Here is a 17576-nt window from a genome sequence, read left to right on the forward strand (position 1 = left end):
TTCAGGGGTGTCGGCCGCAGGGTTCCCCTGGGCTTCCACGCCTGTCCCGCGCTATGTGTCCCAATGCAGGAAGGCAACGGCAGCAGCGAGCCCCTGCGTCCACCCGTGCGTGTCCATGTGGACAACATGGACACTGCCCCTCCACAGGGTAGCGGCATTCGGGTTCTGCTCCCCGCAGAGCACCTTCGCAGGAGAGGTTACTTTTCACTAGGTCGCCTCTGCTGCCCGCGGGCTTCTGCAAGCGAGCACAGTTGCCTTTAAGCCAAAGGGACTTTTCCCAGGCTTCGCCGTGCGCGTACAGCAGCGCGCGGGCTGAACGCACTCCCGCTGCTCTGCCCGTGCTGCATGGCAATCACATTGTGCTGCATTAAGCAAAACTCACCTTCTCCCGAAGACCTGCCCACCAAGTCTGCCCCACTGGGTAAGCAGCTGCTCCAAGGGAAGGGACCCCGCTCACAGCCCTGACCAGCCTGCCAGAGCCCGCAGCCTCACTGCTGCTTGGTGGATGCTCCTCTGCAGGGGCACGCACCCTTCCTGGTGTGGAGAGGAGCGGAGCTGCCTGAGATTGGGCAGCAGGTTGGTCCATTTCAGGCAGCACTTGCCATAGGTAGTGGCATGAAAGGGCAAGGGTGCAGCAGCTAGTGCAATAAAGAAAACTTTTTTTCTCTTTTTTTTTTCAAGTTTGCACTTTTTTCTGTCAAGGGTGAGGGCTTGGTGCATCTCTGAACATGCCCAAACATGAATTACCCTAAACATGCCCAAGAAAATGTGTGCAGGACATGTCCTTTCTCACTAGGCTTTGGACATCCTTCCTTCCCCAGCATCCTTCTGTTCTCTGAGCTGTCCTCTGGGCTGTGCTTCTCCAGGCTGTGTCGCTGGGTATTGTACCCAGCAGACCTGGTGTCACGGCTGCTGGCTTTGACTGAAACATAGGCACACCTGGGAGAGAGAGGCAGTGCTGAGGAAGTGGTTCTGGGCACACCACGCTCAAACACAGGCATTGAGTCTCAGTTCCTACACTGATATTCAAGCATGTAAAGAAGTGGCCTGGCCATCAGGGAGACTGAGCATCTGCTGGCGCGTGTCGGGGCTCTAGACTTTTCCTGAAAAGAGATATCTCCATCGATGCTTACCTTGGGCTTTAGGGGTTTCTCCTAGATGCCCAGCACTTAGTAAACCCCGATGGTGGGTCCTCAAACATCTCAGCAGAGCTGGTCTCCTTAACAAACATTTACCACCTTTCCTCAGTGGAAAAGCAAAACCCCATCAAAAGGAAGGACCCAACCTTGGCAGGGGGGTAAGCAGGGCTGTAAGCTACTGTTAATAGCTGAAGGAGCCCAGCTCCCTTCCCTTCCCCCAGCTCACCACAAGGACCTCCTGAGAGTAGACAAAAGAAAGCTTGGAGGGTTAATCTCTCTGAGAAAAACAAGTGATTTTCCAGTAAACAACTGCAATAGCAAACAATGGGGGTGAAAAATAGCGATCATAAAAAAGTCCTCTTGGAGGAAGAGTCGACCCAACAAGAGAGGTGTCTCTCTGGCTGGGCGAAAAACAAGACAGCAGTTTGGTGAAGCTGCTAGAGCAGCAGCAGCAGCAGCAAAATAAACCCCACAAGTTGCCACTGGATCTACTTGTGTTTGTGCCTTTTGATCTTTTAATTGCTTCTTAGTTATCCTTCAGTGCAAATAAATAGTGCATTGTGTCAAGAAAGAGGAGGGGGGCGGGGAAGGGAGGAAAGAGACACAAAAGAAAGAGCTGTCGCCCAGAAGCAAAAAGGAACAGGTTCTTTCCCCCCACCTTTAAAGGAGTGAATATATCTGTATTTGGGGCAGGAGGGGGAGAAGAAGGGGGGAGAAGAGGGTAGGATTAGAAATCAAAGCAAAATTGGAGAGAAGCACATTAAGCCTCGGGCATCCTTACAGTAGGAAGAGAGAGGTGGTAAAACCCTCTGGGAGTTTATTCGGTGAGTTATGAGAGGATCCACGAGTGTAATATTGTTAAAGGTCAGCCTAAACCTAATTTAAACTAGGGATGTGTGACCTCCGCCCTTCATTTAATACAGTCATAAGGAACATTACACTGCAGATAGCTGGAACAATAGCTGCCTCCACCCCAAACTCCAGCCCCTGGCACTGCCTGTAAGGAGGGCCTGCAAAGGAAAGCAGGAGGACCAATAAAGCCAAGGACATGGCTAACCCAAGGACAGAAAGGCAGAAAGAGAGGGAGAAGAAGGCCTCTGGACCACAGCACTGACCACCAGGGGCTTGGAAAAACACAGCACCCCAGGAAGCATTCTGGTTTGAAAGTTGGTGGGCTGCAGCAAAGCATCACCTGAAAACATTGGAAATGCAGTAAAAATAGCCCACCATGTCTTAACAGTTGTCAGACTTCCATGGTCATCAGCACAGTTTGGGAGAGAAATCATAAAGAAACCATGGTTGTGGGTTCCTGTTAAATTCACAAGGAGCAATGACAGCATTCACAAAGCAAAGTCAGCCAAAGCAAGCTGAAACTAAATGGAACTTAAGCAGGAGCTGGAATAAAAGCGACATCTGAAGGGTGCTCTAAAAGAACCAGGGGATGCCTGGGACTCGGAGAGAAAGCTTCTGCTGCTGCAGCGGCTGTGGAAGTGTCCATGCAGACTGCAAAGCCCCCTGACGGCACTGCCCATCTGAACTGATCAAAGCGGCTCGTGGGTGGCCACCAACACATGGCGATGAGCTGGAAAGCTTTCCAGGGAAAGGGGGAAGAACAGGAAGGCTTGGGCCAGCCTGGACTTCGCAGGCAGGGATGTGAGCTTCAGCAAAGGCAGAGGAATGTAAATAGCTGCAGAAATGCAGTGGTTGTGGGCCAGGGTGGCTGTTAGTGATGCTGCTGGGGAGCTGAGCCAGGCAGATGCCTTCAGGGATGGGGACATTTACATGACTTTTCCTTTCCTCTCCACCGATCCAAAGAGGGAAGAGGTCACCTAATCCCAGCCCAACCAAGATGCTCGTTTGGCTTATTTCACAATTATACCACAGATGTGAGCTGTTCAGGGTGTTCAGGGTGTGCTGAACAGAGATTTGAGGTGCGTGGTTCAGGTACCTACGGTATTAGAAAGGTACCCCAGTTTGTAAAGCACCTTATATTCTCATATGTCAAGAGTGAGGACAACCAGACTGCTTTTCTGACGTGCCCAACAGATCTGGGCATTGCAGGTTGAGATGTCAAAGACAAGACAAAAGGAGAGTGAGGATGGTCCCTGGGTTTGGGTCTCCTGTCATTGAAGACTAGGAGAAAAAGTCATCCCTAGTGAGAATGGAGAGTGATTAGCCAGAGTCCTATATACAGCTGTTTAATGGCGGAAGAATAATTGTACTTGGCCCAGAGGATTTTTCAGTGGCATTAAGAAAGTGATACCTTTTGTTTTGTACAACCCAAGAACCTGGCAATAACACTGTGTCCTTGCACGCTGCTAAAATATATCGATCCTGGGGCACACTAAACTGTTGGAACAGGAGAGATTCATTGGCAAAAAGGGATGTGATATATAGAAGGTCCCTGTGTGAAATTGAAGTCAAAGAACTAAGTGTGGGAGAAATAATTCACCTGGGGCCCCTGGTCAACAAGGAGCAAACAAGAGCAGAGGCTGGGCAGGTCTGCTCAGGGCTTCTGTCACCCCTGAGTGCAGAGAGCATTTTAGGGCCATGCTCCTAGCCCAGAGGATTTCTGCTGCAGGATTGTTATACGGGCAGGGGAAAAGCAGGATGCCCTTACGCATCAGCAGAGGATGTTTATTTGGCATGTTCAGAGTGAAAGAGGGACTCTTGTAGCAACTCCTGCCCAGGTCTAACAATTCTTTGGAGCACTCATTAGACTTAGGTGTTCAGGAGGGGTGTTGGCAGATGCATCTTGAGGACCTGGAGGGTGCTGAGCATAGCACAACTGATGTTATTCCAAAGTAAGTTATTACACTGTGCCAGAGGAATTTGTGACAGCGGTAAAAGGCACAAGTGTTTTCACCCCTGTTTATGTAGAGGACAAACTGTGCATTTTTGTGGGCTGGACAGACTTGGTATTCCTGTAGTGTCTTTTATAATTCAACCTCCCCAGCAATTAGAGAAAAGCTCCAGCCTGAGCAGCCTCACTTGGCTCAAGAGGCTCAAGAGGTAGGGTGGTATCATGGTGGCCAACTGTGAGGTAAGAATTGAACAAGCAAGAAAGAATGACATTCAGCAAGTGAAATGTGGTGGGTCTGCTTGTCGGGATGCTGTCTGCAGCATGGCTCAAAAGAAGGAGGTCAAGGGGTCTCAGGATCAGGTGATCCCAGAAAGGGAGAGAAGTGTCTCCTTTCTCCCCATGACCTGTGCAACAGCAAAAAACTCTTGGTCATCTCTGGTTGCCAAAGTGGACTCCAGCTCAGCTAACAGCTTCCCAGAAGGGTTTTTGGAGAAAGGTGGAATAGGGTAGATAAGGAGGAATGCCCATCCTCTTCCCAACTTCTTCTCATTGCAGAGGGAACCTGGAAGGCTCCAAGTTTTGGCTGATTTTTTGTGTCAAAAATGTGCAACAAATACAGTAGCAGAGAAGGAAGATGGGTCTGTGCCTATATTAACAGCTAAGTACACCACCATTTCCTGTTTTCATTATTTTTTTAAAAGCATTTCCATGAAAATACTTATTGGAATGTCATGGGGAAGAAGAGGTCCAGGCTTGTTTAAGGACCAATAAAATCTCCAGCAGGTACAATTAGTTCTTCCAAGCACCAGGAGATGAAGTTAGCTCTTCATAGCATTGTACAAATATGGGTCTGTCTACGGAGCAAGCTCTGAGTCAAAACAGCTTGTGAATGAAATGCGTTGCGGGAGGCAGTGGGAAACCTTTCTGACTAGAATCAGTTTGGGGTGAAGGCTGTGCTGCGTAGCTGTCCCCCTGCACGGACAGCCTAATGAGGATGCTCTGGGATGGCAGTGTTAATAGGGGGCATCCTCATGTCCCCCATGGAGGAGCTGAGCAGTGGAAAAGTGGGCTGCAGGGATGCCACCCCCCTCTGAGCAGGAGCACACCATGCCCTCTAAGGGTAGCACGTCACCTTGTCGTGGTTTAATCCCAGCTGGCAACTAAGTACCATGCAGCCACTCACTCCCACCACCACCCTCACATACCGCTTTGATCTGCCCTCACTTGGAATACTCAGGGTTCATTCTTAAAACTCTCTCATCCTGCTCCCAGGAGCATCAGTATGAACCAGTCAGTCTGGCTGCATGTTGCCGGATTCATGAGCAGAAGCAGGTGAGCCTTTAATAAATTCTCCTTCCTCAAAAAAAGGAGACACAGCAGTTGTTGCTGAGGTCCTCTCCAGCAGCTTCAACAGAGCAGCCATCACTGAGTGACCGGTGGAAATGCCTGCGATGGGCCATGCTGGAGATGAATGCAGTCCTTGCACTGATTTTAAGCTTCTTGAAGAGCTTGCCCTTATGACTGCCTCATTGTGCAGTCAAGTCACTCAGCAAAGCTGCCCAGGTGAGCAGGATGGTATTTCCAACCCTCTGCCGTGTCCTCCGGCATTTGCTACTGATGCAGCTCACGTATTTCAGATGCACCCTTTGGAGGTGCGTGCTTTGAGCACCCGTTCAATACTCTGCAGAAAAATCAGATGGAAGAGCCAGCTGGAAGCATCACCTTGTGATGGGCTATTTTTCCCAGAGCCTGAGAGAGGCGATGGCACTGAGCACAGAGGGTGACACATTTTAGGGAATATACGTGGGGCCCTTATTTGCCATGGAGAGGTAGAGTGGTGCAGATACATCTCTGTTGTGTAATTAATGGCTTTGAAAAAAACCCCGAGCCTCTTGGCTAAGCCCGAATACCTCTGAGGGGTTCAGGAATCCCAGCTATGTATCTTTCAGACATTTCTTCCTCTGGGGTTTTTTTTTTTTTTTTTCCTTCTTTTTGCATTGCTGCTGTGCTTCAGTGTGGGTCTTTGTTCACAGCTCTCATTGTCTTTGGGCAGAGGGTTAGGTGGCAACATTTACCCCAGGCCAGGGCTTCACCCCTTATCAGGGACCCCTGTCTTCACCTCTGATTGCCAGCCATGGTGGAGGTCACCCCATCATTCCTTCAGGCCAGGAGCTTTTGAGGCAGGATAAATGGGCTACCAGGCCCAACCACTGATGCTCTGCGGTCTGAGCTGAGCGGTGAAGACCTCAAAGGGGCTGGGATCCCGCAGGCAGGTGGCTGTGGATGTATGGAGAAGGGGCAGTGAGAGACTCACACAGGGCTCCTGTGCCCCAAGTGTAGCCTTCTTCTGCCACTGCATTCACACATCATCTTAATTTCCCTCTGGTTTGCATTCCCATCATCAGCTCAGGACAGGAATAAATCTGTCTCCTGTTGCTTCATTCTCTTAGGGGCTGGGACTTTCAATACCTATGGCTGGCAGTGGGTGTACAGGAGTCTGCAATAACATCCCCACTGCTTGCACCCTCCCCTCGTTCCCATTCCTGAAGCAGTTGACACAGGGATACACTGTGCCCACCAGTGCTGCCAGCATCCCCTCCAGACCACGCTCTTGCCATGGGTGATGGATGCCCACGAGGAGGTAGGAGGTGTGGGCAATTTGTTTTCTTGCTTAAACAAAACACTCTCGTAATCATAACGAAGGAGGGGAGGCAGCAGCACTTGGCAAAGCAACTTACACTAAGTGCACTTCACTAGAAATGTTTATACTCCGCTGATGAAAAATCCACCAAGTGAGGCGATAGTGTGGTGTGGTGCTGGCAGAGCAGAGGCAGCCGAGCTGGAGATTGTGCCCCAAGCCAGGCCCCAGCCAGGGTGGGCTTGGGGATGTCACCAGCTCCTCCTGGCAGAAGGCTTCCAGGGTGTCTCACACAGGGGCAGTGGGTGGAGGGTTGGGGGAAAGTGCATGGGGACTGCTTTGGGCTTCCTGCTTCCTGCATGTGGCTCCACCTGGGATCACACACCCTCGAAAGCCTCATCTCTATGTCTCCTGTTGGCCATGGGAGCTATTTATCCTCCAAGGACAGGTGTATAGATGGGGTTGGCATCTCCAAGTAGTGTTGCAGGGCAAACAGGTATAGTGCAATTGGGGGAGGGGGGGGGGGAGGAGAGAGAGAGAGAGAGAAGCTTTTTTATAGTGCAGGTTGTGCTCTAGAAAGGGTCTGGTAGGAGAAGCAAAGGTTTTGTAGAGATCCCAGTGCTCCTGGAGCAGGAGACTTCACAGGATAGGATCCTTCGGACTGCTAAGCTAATGACTAATTACTAGGAAGGTAACCCCCACCAAAAGAAATGCATGTAGCTTTTCAAAACAGCAGGTGGTATGCCTGCATAGCATGTGCAGGCGTGTGTGTGCACACATGTATTTTTGTGCTGAGGGGGAAGCGAGTGCTTGGCTAAGTAGGTAGAGCCAAATGGCAGGTGATTCAGATGCTACCCCCTATTTCTGGCACCACTTTGGTGGTGACACTTGCGTCCCTGTCTATTCATCAGCTGAAGATAACACGCTCCAAACAGGACCTCCATGAAGCCTCAGTGCAAGCCCCAAAGTCAAGAGGCAAAGGGTTAACTGAATTCCCAAGGCAGGTGGGAGCGCGAGTCAGACTGGGTGATATCACGGACATGTTATTTGAAAAGCTAAGAAATTGCGGAATTCCTCACCTAATCCAACTTCCCCACAGTTTAAAGAAATCTGCAACGCAAGATATCACTACAGCCAAGGGAGACCCCCCACGAACCTTTCTCTGCATAATCCATACGTGGATATACACACCATCAGCCACCTCCCATGGTGCTGGGCTTCTAACCCCCGGTGAAGCTCACGGGATGCAGCCCCTATGATCAACCTCCTAATGCCTTGACGCATACGAGCTGAAGGTGGCTCTTCCATCCCTGTGGCATTGCCTGTGGGCAATGCATGGCCCTTCCTCACCCTGCAACGGGCCCTCTGCTTGTATCTGGGCTGAGTACAAGGACATGCTGCTTATGCCATGGTAGCCAAAGAGTAGTTAAAACACCTGAATGAACAAATGTTTGATGAGACAACACAAAAATGAGTGGAAGTAATGCTCTTGACCTCAGTAGGCCCCAGTTTAGGGCATCCCTAGTTATGAGAGGTGGCTGCAGTGAGCCTCTGTAGCTACACAAATACCTGGACGTGATTAATGATTAGTAAGTGTAATTACAGCAATGGAAATTGCATCCCTGGTTCAAATCTGCCTGCCAGTCCTCCTTTGATTTTTCCAGATGGGTCTCTTGCTGAGGCATCTCAGTCCACCAGGTAGATCTTCTTCAGGCAGAAGAAGGTTGTTTTGGGGGGATTTTTTGCTTGGAACTACACTGAGTAGATTTTTGTTTAGATTTCTTTTATTTTTATTTGCATTAAAGGCAACCATTTCAAATATGTACAGATCACACGGGTGTTTTTTAGTCAAAACAAGCACAGTAACCACAAGAGGTGCCAGACGGGAACAACCTCTTCCCCACTAACCTAATCCAAAGGGGAAAAAAAATAAAAAAGAAAAAGATGTTTTCCATAGATAGAGTGAATTCCTTTGTCTCTGTGTCTGATATAAGGAGAGAAAAGTCTAGCAATGGATAGCAGACCTCCCTAAAAGGGACATTTAGAGGAAAGTTGCTTTTCTTCCAAGAAACCCTAGTGTTGGAGCTCGGGAATTATTTCAGGCCAGACCTGCTGGGTCCCACTCCAGTGCTCCTGTCATCAGAGGAGATGAGTGCCTGCAACTGCTGTTTCTTAAAACTGTTTCAGTGTCCCTTTCTGGGTGAACCTCAGTTTCCAGGGAGAAAGCCCAGGGGCTTCAGGCTCTTTTGGGCAGGCTGAGTACTGCCCTTGCTCCCTAATCAACTTGCCTGAGCATCATCTGCTATTTGCCTGAGTCACTGGGGTGCTTCAAGAGCTCCCATCCCAATCCCTGGTGGACATCCCGCTCGTATAGGGCAGCAGGTACTGCCCCAAGGCTGAACCATCTTGGAGAGGGCAATATTTCTGAGGATGCCTCACTGGTGTGTCGTCCCCCCTCCCAGCAATGCAATCAGGGCACAAAACCCCTCCAAGTGGCTGATGCCTGTTTCACGGCCGCTTTTCCCACCCACCACCACCCTCATCGTTCCCAGAGACCCACATGAAAGCAGTAATAGCACTGTTGGGGTATACAAAGTAAAAGATGACTCACTGTGAAGCCTTTGCTCCCACCTTCAGGAGGCAACCAGATAGGGAGCAATCGCCTGGGGAAAGGGGGTGGAATTTAAGTTAGACTGATTTTTTTTCTCAAAACCTTTCATTTAATCTAAACAACCAGCTTGGGATGTTGGCACTTGGTTTTTAAATTAAGCATGCTTTTCTGGGCACGATTCTGCCAGGATAACACTGGCTGGAGCCAGGTTCTGGTCTTGGGAGTCAAAACAGCCCCAATATTCCCGCAATAAAATGGGAAATCAGCCCTTGAGCTTCACTAATTGCTTTGGAGGGTCTGCTCTGGCTGATGGGTAATTCATAGGGAGGCGAGAGCCAGGGAACATGAATAGTTTGAAAGCGGGCTTTGCACGAGGCCGCTGCAGAAGCCTGGGACAAAAGAAGTGATTTCCACCATGCTTGAAGGGTTTTGGTGGTGGTTCCCACCTTCTGGGCTTCCCCCTGCCACTGGCACATGGACTCTGGCTACCAAACATACCATACCCTGTGACCAGTTTCCAGCATGAGGATTGATCCTGTGTTGCTTTCAGAAGACCATGTGCTGTAGGGAGAGCATTGTGAGCTCTTAAGCCCAGAGGGAACCTGGAGCTCCCTTGCAGGAAGCAGCATCCCTACATCCCCATCTCTGAGACAAAGTCAGGGGACCTGCAGCCCTGGCAAGAGGTTTCTTGCAGGACCTTTGCTGGCGTGTTGAACCTCGCTGTGCCCTGGTGAGTGCTCAGGCAGGGTGCCCATATCTCTGCTGGGCTGCCCAGAGGGTACACAATTTGGTGATCAGAAATAGTCAGATAGAGTGGTTTGCAGCACAGGTTTTGTTACAGGGGCATGATGCGGTAGCCAAGGGGAAAGGCATCATCCCAGAGCTCCCGCAGCCCCGGGGGGTGAAGTCTTCTCCCACTTCTGCACCAGGCATTGAGTGTTGTCAAAAAGGCAATGTGTATTAGCACATGTAAAGGATACTATAGAGCAAGACTGATTTTAGAGGGGTGCTCATATTTAAAATGGATTTGCTAACAACTTGGTTGTGCTTGCTGATTTGGAGCTAACTGTAACAAAAGTCCAAACAAATCACTGCTTGAGCCATTTTGCACTGATTTTTTTTTTTTCCTCTATTTCTTTACTGAACCCATTGCAGCTTTTGCCATCCCATGTTTCTGAAGGCCTACCAGTCCCAGTTTACTGTGAGTGAGACAGACTCAGGTTTTGAAGAAGTCACCCATATCACAAGCAAGTGCTGGCTCTCCTCTCAGATTTTATGAGTAGCTATAAATGGGAAATACTAGGCTGTCCTTGGTCAAAGCATCACCACCTAAAAGCTGGGACCAGCCAACTGCACACAATACAGTTGGTAAGGCAGAGAGTGTCTTCTGCTGCAGAGCTGCAGGAGATTTCTCCTGATCCAGGAGGAAGATTAATTAGAAAGCAAGTGAAGGGAGAAGGGAACTTTTCCTTCCCCAGGTTTATTCCCCTCATTTGGTCCTGGCTATGGGAAGGGAACAGTAGTAACATCAGCAGGTTGCCCGTGCTGGTGGCAGGATTCACTCCCATGTCTCAGTTGTGAGAGGGTACAGGCTGCAAAATAGGATTGTTTTCCAGCAGAGATCTTGACTGCCCATGGCTTTGCCCTCATCTGTGTATTGCTTGGCCCTGCAGAGGAGCCTCTCACATCTGTAGCATCGCTCCCTAGTGGCTACCATACCCCTTTTTTGTGGGGTGTCAATACTCACTGCCATCCCCACTTTCTTCTCAGGGGATGAAGCAGAAAGAGGGGCAGTGGATCAAAGGCACCAGTAAGAGCATCAGACACATGGGAAACCTCAAACACAGGTTTTGAATGGAGAAAGGGGAATTTTCCACATGCCATGGCCAGAAAATTGTACCCAGCTGTTCCCAGAGCAAGGAGCTGACACTGGGGTGAGCAACCAGTTCCCATTGAACAAGCTTCATCTTCTATTGAGTCAAGCATTGCAAATCTTTCATGTGGACAGCTGAACTATCCCACTGAGTAGTTGCCTCTTTCCCACCAAACACTATTCCAGTCTAAAGAGGCTTAACTTCGCCTTCCAGGCATTTAATGTTGCAAGGCATTTGGCCGCTATGCAGCATGAGGACTCTTCCAAACCCACCATCTTGGTTGTGGCCAAGTCTCTCTCAACCTTTTTTTGATAAGTAAAATGAGCTGCTTTGCTCTCCAGAAGAAAGGAAGGTTTTAGGCAGGTCAGGCCATTTCTGCTGCTCTTTTCTGCTTCTTCCCCCAGCTCCCTTTCATCCCTGATGTATTCAGTAGTGAAAATGTGGCCCATTGTCTTTTATCAGGCTTGCAATAGGCTTCACAAGGGGTGTTTATCATCCTGTGGTTGTGCTTACCATACACAACACCTTCCTAACACTCAGCACTCTGCTTTTCCTAGGTAACCTCACTTTGCAAGTGATTTACTGACATATTTATCTCATCCACATCAGGATCCCCTCCCGGGCTTGTCCAAACTCAATCCCAGAGACACCTGACTTAGTCATTACTGATCTGCTTAGAGACAAGTTGAAAAATTGCCCATTGGTGCTTGAAGATTCTTCATTTAAAAACCTGGGGGATCCACAGAGTTAGAAGGGGACCAGGCACAAGTCTTTGCCAATGTGCACTTGGGTAACTAATTATATTTCTATTATTGTATATGAGTGAAGAGGTCCCCCCACCACTGAGGCATTTCATGAAGTATAATTTAGACCCTTTTTCTGAGGTAAGGGGCTGTTACACAGTCTGCCAGGTGTGAAGCCTTCAATTCACTAAAGTAATACAAATTAGCTGTGTGTTGCTCTGTTTGGCCTAAATTCAAATGAAGCTCTACCTAAAAGACTCGGGTGGTGGGTATAGCTGAGCCCAAGCTTCCCGCAACTCCCAGCCCATCGAGTCCCTCCCGACTCTGACACCAACATGAGGCACAAGGACTGAGCTGGTGTTGGCATGGAGGTATGATTGCTTTGGAAATACAGTGCTATAGGAATAATTCCTTAATAATTGATTTGCAGCAACACCTTCAGTTGGAAAGCAATTGTGAGAGCCCAAAGCCAGAACTGAGTTAATGGGGGAATTTCACTTGACAGCTTGGAGAAGGCACTGCAAAATGACTAAAGTCTAAGAGTCTCGAGCGTATCTCTCGCTGGGGATCCTTATCTCTGGGTCACCTGGTACCCGGAGTCTCCAGGGGAATTTGTGGCAGATCCATTCCCCCATCCTCACAACTGAGCATCACCAGGTGGGTGGCTGAGCTAGGGCAAACCTTTGTTTCAGCTCCCTATCGCTCCAGCCAGGGTTTAACACATTGTCCCGGCGCTCCCCAAGCCGTCCCAGTGCTCGGCTGAAGCTCTGAGCGCTCCCTCTGCTGGCTATAGCATCAGTTCATAATTTCATAACCCCTCGTTAGGGCCTCATCCCCCCTGGGGAGAGATGCTGCCAGGGGTAATGCCTATCCCCACCAGCAAAACAGCAGATCAAGGCTGTGTAACGGCTGAGGAGGAGGACCATGATCCCATGAAATGCCCTGTGAGCTGTGGGCAGAAGTAAGGATCTGAGCACCAGCGGTAATGCTGGGTGGAGAGACATTCTGTCTTTCTTTGAAACATTAATATTTTTATTCAGGAGATATATCTGTGCTCTGACAGTCCTTCAGTGCCAGGGCAAGGCAGAAGAGCCCAGGGGTTTGTTGCACAACACAAGCTCTTTGGGACAGGAGGTTATTGTGGACCTAAACCTAAGTCTACTCAAAAGGGGATTTCTGACTTGAAAACAGATGCTCATCCATCCCAAACACTCCATAGGTACATGCTGCATCAGGGGAAATATTGGGCAGGTAAAGCTTCCCCAGAGCACATGGCAGAGAGGTGTGCTGCAGGGTGGCAAGTGAACAGGGGTGAGGGTACCCTGGGATGTGAGAGCCATGCTCACAGTCCCAGCTTCAAGAGCCCAGAGTTTCAGAAAGGCAACCAAAATCCTTGTTGAAGAAATGCAACCTTTAAACAAAGACCAGAACAAGAGGAGCAGCAACCCGAGTCATCATTGCTCCAGGTCACTGGCCATGACAGTGAAGGCTAGCTGATGTCATTGTCGAAAGCCACGCTTCGGTCTACAGGCAGTTTGCATTGCTCCAGCCATCACCTTGCTGCCCCAGATCCATTAGCCCCGCAGCCTTGGTGCAAAGTCTTACTCTGACATCCCATCTCCAGCGAGTTTTTCTCCAACACCCTGCATGGTTTGTATTTGTTAGTCTTTCCCCCCTATTATTTGGCGACCCTGGTGCCATGCCACCTTGCCCTGCCCTAGACAGTGCAGGCAGCTGCAGGTAGGGTTGCCGGATCCGGCTGTAGGCCGCCCGGCGCTCCATCCCCTGGCAGCAGCAGGGACTGCAGAAGGGAAAGCCATCACAGGAATCTGTCTTTTACAGATTCCCAGCATTTTTGTGGTGCCCTATTTCGGTGGCAGAGCCACAGATAATTGCTTTGCTCTGAACAGATATGTGAAACCTCAGGATCTTTTCCAGGTTGTGTGGACTGTGAAGCTCAACAGGAGAGGATGAATTCCTCAGGAAAGGTTCCAGAAACTAAAACTGCAGTCAGGCTAAAGGAAGAAATCAGATGTAAAAAGCCTTTTTGGAGATGAAGAAGTCACAGTGATGTGAGGTTAGCAAGGGCCAAGGCGAATGGCTTGAAAGTCACTCCCAGCCCTATATTCTTAAATGGGATGCACAGAGAAATGGGGCAGTCAAAGCAACAGCTCCACGGGGTGAAGATTAAAGTCAAGCATCTTGAGAATGACATTGGGGCTCTGTAGTCAAAACCATAAAGGAAAACTGGGCAAGACGTCAGTGCTCGGTGTCGCTCATTGTCAGCAGGGTTAGGTCAGCAATCTTGCAGGAGCAGAGGAGCGGGTGGAGGAATGCTTTCTGAGAGGGACTTCAGCCTTTGGCAGTCCTCTCATCTCCTCGGCATAAGCCCAGCTGAGCCAGGTGCCCCCTCCCCACCCCACCTGCATGCCACTGGTTCCTCACCACTGACAAAGACCCGTGCTTCAGTCAGCCAAAATGCACCTGGCTGCACAGGGATGCACTTTGGACACCTGCCTTGTAATACCTGTGCTGGGACTAGGACTGAAAAATAGCTCTCTACATTTCATCGGAATTTTGTGAGGTCAGTTTTTTTCCTCATTTGAGGTGGAAATTCATTATTTCAGGACAGGATGTCAGCATTCATGAAAATGTGGCCAGTTTTAGGTTGCAGACATTTAAAAAGTGACTGAAAAAGCAATTTCAAAGGCAGGAGAGGAGCAGGCTGCAGTTTGCACCCTTGGTCAGATCTTGAGCTGTTTCACTGTGATTTCTCTCTCACCACTGGAATCAGCAGAAGCCCAAGGGCCAAGAGAGAATTTATTAAGGATAAGTTTTAAAAATCCCCCAAAAGTTCACATACCAGGTAGGAAAAGCTGGAAACTTGGGTCTGCTGACAGGCATGTCTGCAGAGCCAAGACACTTCCGGGTCCCAGTCTCCAATCTGGAGGTTCCTGATAAGCGGAAAAAAAGGGTAGAAACATCCACAGAATGGTTTATCATCAATGCAGGGCTGGTGGTGTCATTTGTATTTGATTTTCTATTTTATGATTAGAAAAGAGGAAGTCGTATTATTTTCAGACAAAAAGTTATATTTCAGAAGTTGGTGGTTCTGCAAAACATCCTACATCCCTAAAATCCAGCATTACAAAGCCCAAATGACAACAACCAAAAAGCCAAATTTATTTGTTATCCATTTTCTCCCAAAATCTGAAAACATGTAGTAGGAAATTTCAGTGTGAACAATCATGCACATTCCAGAAATCCTGGTATTTACCAAGCAGAAAAAAAAAAAAGAGCATATTTTGGCCAGCTCTTTCTGCACCGGAAAGGAGGTTGGAGGAACCCAAATGGTTTGTTCACCTCCCACCGCTGCTCTTGAAGCTGGCTGGGGATGGAGGGAAAGGACTGAGGCTCAGATCATTTCCTTGTGCGCTCCTACAGGCTTGCTTTGCTTCCCGTTATTGTCCCGGACCTGTTCCCGCCCTCTCTGCCCAACAGGACCAGGGGGGAAAGCAAGAGCCAGCCTGGCATTGGGCTCGGAAAAAAAACGGCCTCCTTCCTCCCCACGGCATGCAGGAATAATTCACCCAGAGACAATGTGCTGGCAGTGACTTTCCAGATCAATTTATAGCCTGACTTAAAGCTTTCTTCCTGTCTAGGGTGAAAGGAGAAGGAGGAAGGGCTATTTTTTGTTCAAAATAGGTGTCTTTGGTGAGGTCAGACTAAATCAGAGTGAATTTGGGTTGTTAACACCGAATCTGCTCAGTGCATGCTTTCCAAGTCAAGTCATTGCTGCAAGCCAGTTATGAAGGAATAATGCTGCAGATAAGGAGAGGGGCCTTAAGCAGGTTTAAAATTTCCTGAAAAGCTCATAAGATGGTTAAAAAATAAAAAAACAAAAAAATTCCAGGGTATAGTCTGGCTATTTCTTATATAAAGTGAATCTGTGTGGTCCCAGGGTAATAAACAGCATTCTTCTATCTGTGGCTTCCAGGAAAAGGAAATAATACAGTCGGATTAGCTCCAGGAAAGTGGAAGACTTCCCTTCCTCTCCAGATAAGCTGGAGCAGCACAGCCCATCCAGCAACCTGAAGGACATGGGCTGTCACCCAACCACCAGTGACCCCGCTGGTTGGTGCCCCGCAGTGGCTCCCCTCCATTCCCATTTCTGTGCTCGTTGCTCCCCTTTCCTCAAAACTGGAGCGGAGCCCTTTTGGGTAAGTGTTCACGGACATGGGAAACAGAGGCAACTTTGGTCCTTTTTTTTCTAGGCAGCGTTAACAACTCATCAGCCCAAAGAATTTGTCTTGCAATCCCCTCTGTGGCTCAGCTTTCTATTCTCTATTCAAGCAGCATGAATGAACCGAAGCCTTTATTTGCATTCTCTTCAAATTGCCCTCCACCACTAGCATGAGACCTTTGGAAGTTTGTTGCGAGAGTAGCACAGCCAAGATATTTTAGCCGGGCATGATGCCCCACCGCTACCGCAAAGATCACTTCAAAGCAACTGCTGAGTCAGAATAAAGGGGGCTGGATGCATTTGCTTCCCCAAGATCACAATGCAAAGCCCGGCAGGAGGAGGAGCAAGGAGGGAGGTCAATGGATGCAGCATTCCCTGTCCCTGAGTCACTTCTGCAGGAATTCATAAGATCTGGCATCTCCCAAGAATATCTGAGACCAGGGAATGGCCTGGGCACAGGCATAGGGGTCTGAGGGGGCTTTATACAGAAATTCCATCCTGGACCACAGTTGAGGACGTCCTGGGCTATTGCCCATCCTCAGGTTGGGTGGGCAGGGGGCTGAGGCTGCCCTCCCAGCTGCAACTCAGGAGCAGTGAGCTGGTACTATCATGGTTGCAAGCTGAGGAGCTGTGTGCTCCAGTGTGGAAAGTGCGTAGGGTTGCCTTCAGGCTTCCTTCCCTGGAGTCCCAGAAAAAAGGGCAAAAAGTACCTTTGATCTCCCTTGGTCTTCGCCTCGCTACACCTTTTAGAAAGTGAAGAGCTGGCCCTCTATGTTATTGTCAGTTCTGGAAAGCAAAGTATATTCGTAAGGACTTTTTTTTTAATTATTATTTTTAAGTTTCCTACAGCTTTTAAATTGGTGCAGTTTTTTCTCCTGAAGCTCCCAGAGAGCGGTGTACCTCACCCTATGCCATATGCTTCCTGGAGAGCTCTTGCTTTGGGGACGAAGGGAGAATGGCATCTGCGTGTGCTCTGCAGAGATTCAGACTGCTTGTGTCCCCAAAGTGGACGTGGGGCCATGCCTCCCTCCCTGACCCTGGGTGGTCACCACCCCATCCTCTTCCCTTCTCTACCAAGGGACCTGCTGACTCCTTTTCCCAGGAGGCACAAAGGCAGGCTGGGAATGTTCATGAGAGCCTCTTTCTGCTCCTCTCTTCTGCTCCAGCCCCCGGTAATCACCAGCGGGGCTCCTGGTGTGTCCAGACCTCCATCTCACCCAGCATACAAACCTGCCAAGAAAATATTGGACTGCATCTTGAGCTGGGTAGGAGAGGATGGTCCTGCCCCATCTTAAGATTTCAAAACAATTCCCACTCTGCATTTGCTAAAACCTACTGGAATTTTTCAGCAGAAGGAGAAGAGTCCACCCCGGGGTAGACCAAAGCCTGGAGGTTAGCATGTGGTCTTGGGCAATCTGGCACAAAGGATGAAATCCCTGCTCTGATGCCTGCAGAGCAGGCACCTGAACTCCCACATCCCTTCATCCCTTCGAATCCTGCCTTGCTGAAACCAGTCTGGTCCTGC

Source organism: Strigops habroptila, chromosome 4 (genome assembly GCF_004027225.2).
Source record: "Strigops habroptila isolate Jane chromosome 4, bStrHab1.2.pri, whole genome shotgun sequence".
NCBI lineage: Eukaryota > Metazoa > Chordata > Aves > Psittaciformes > Psittacidae > Strigops > Strigops habroptila.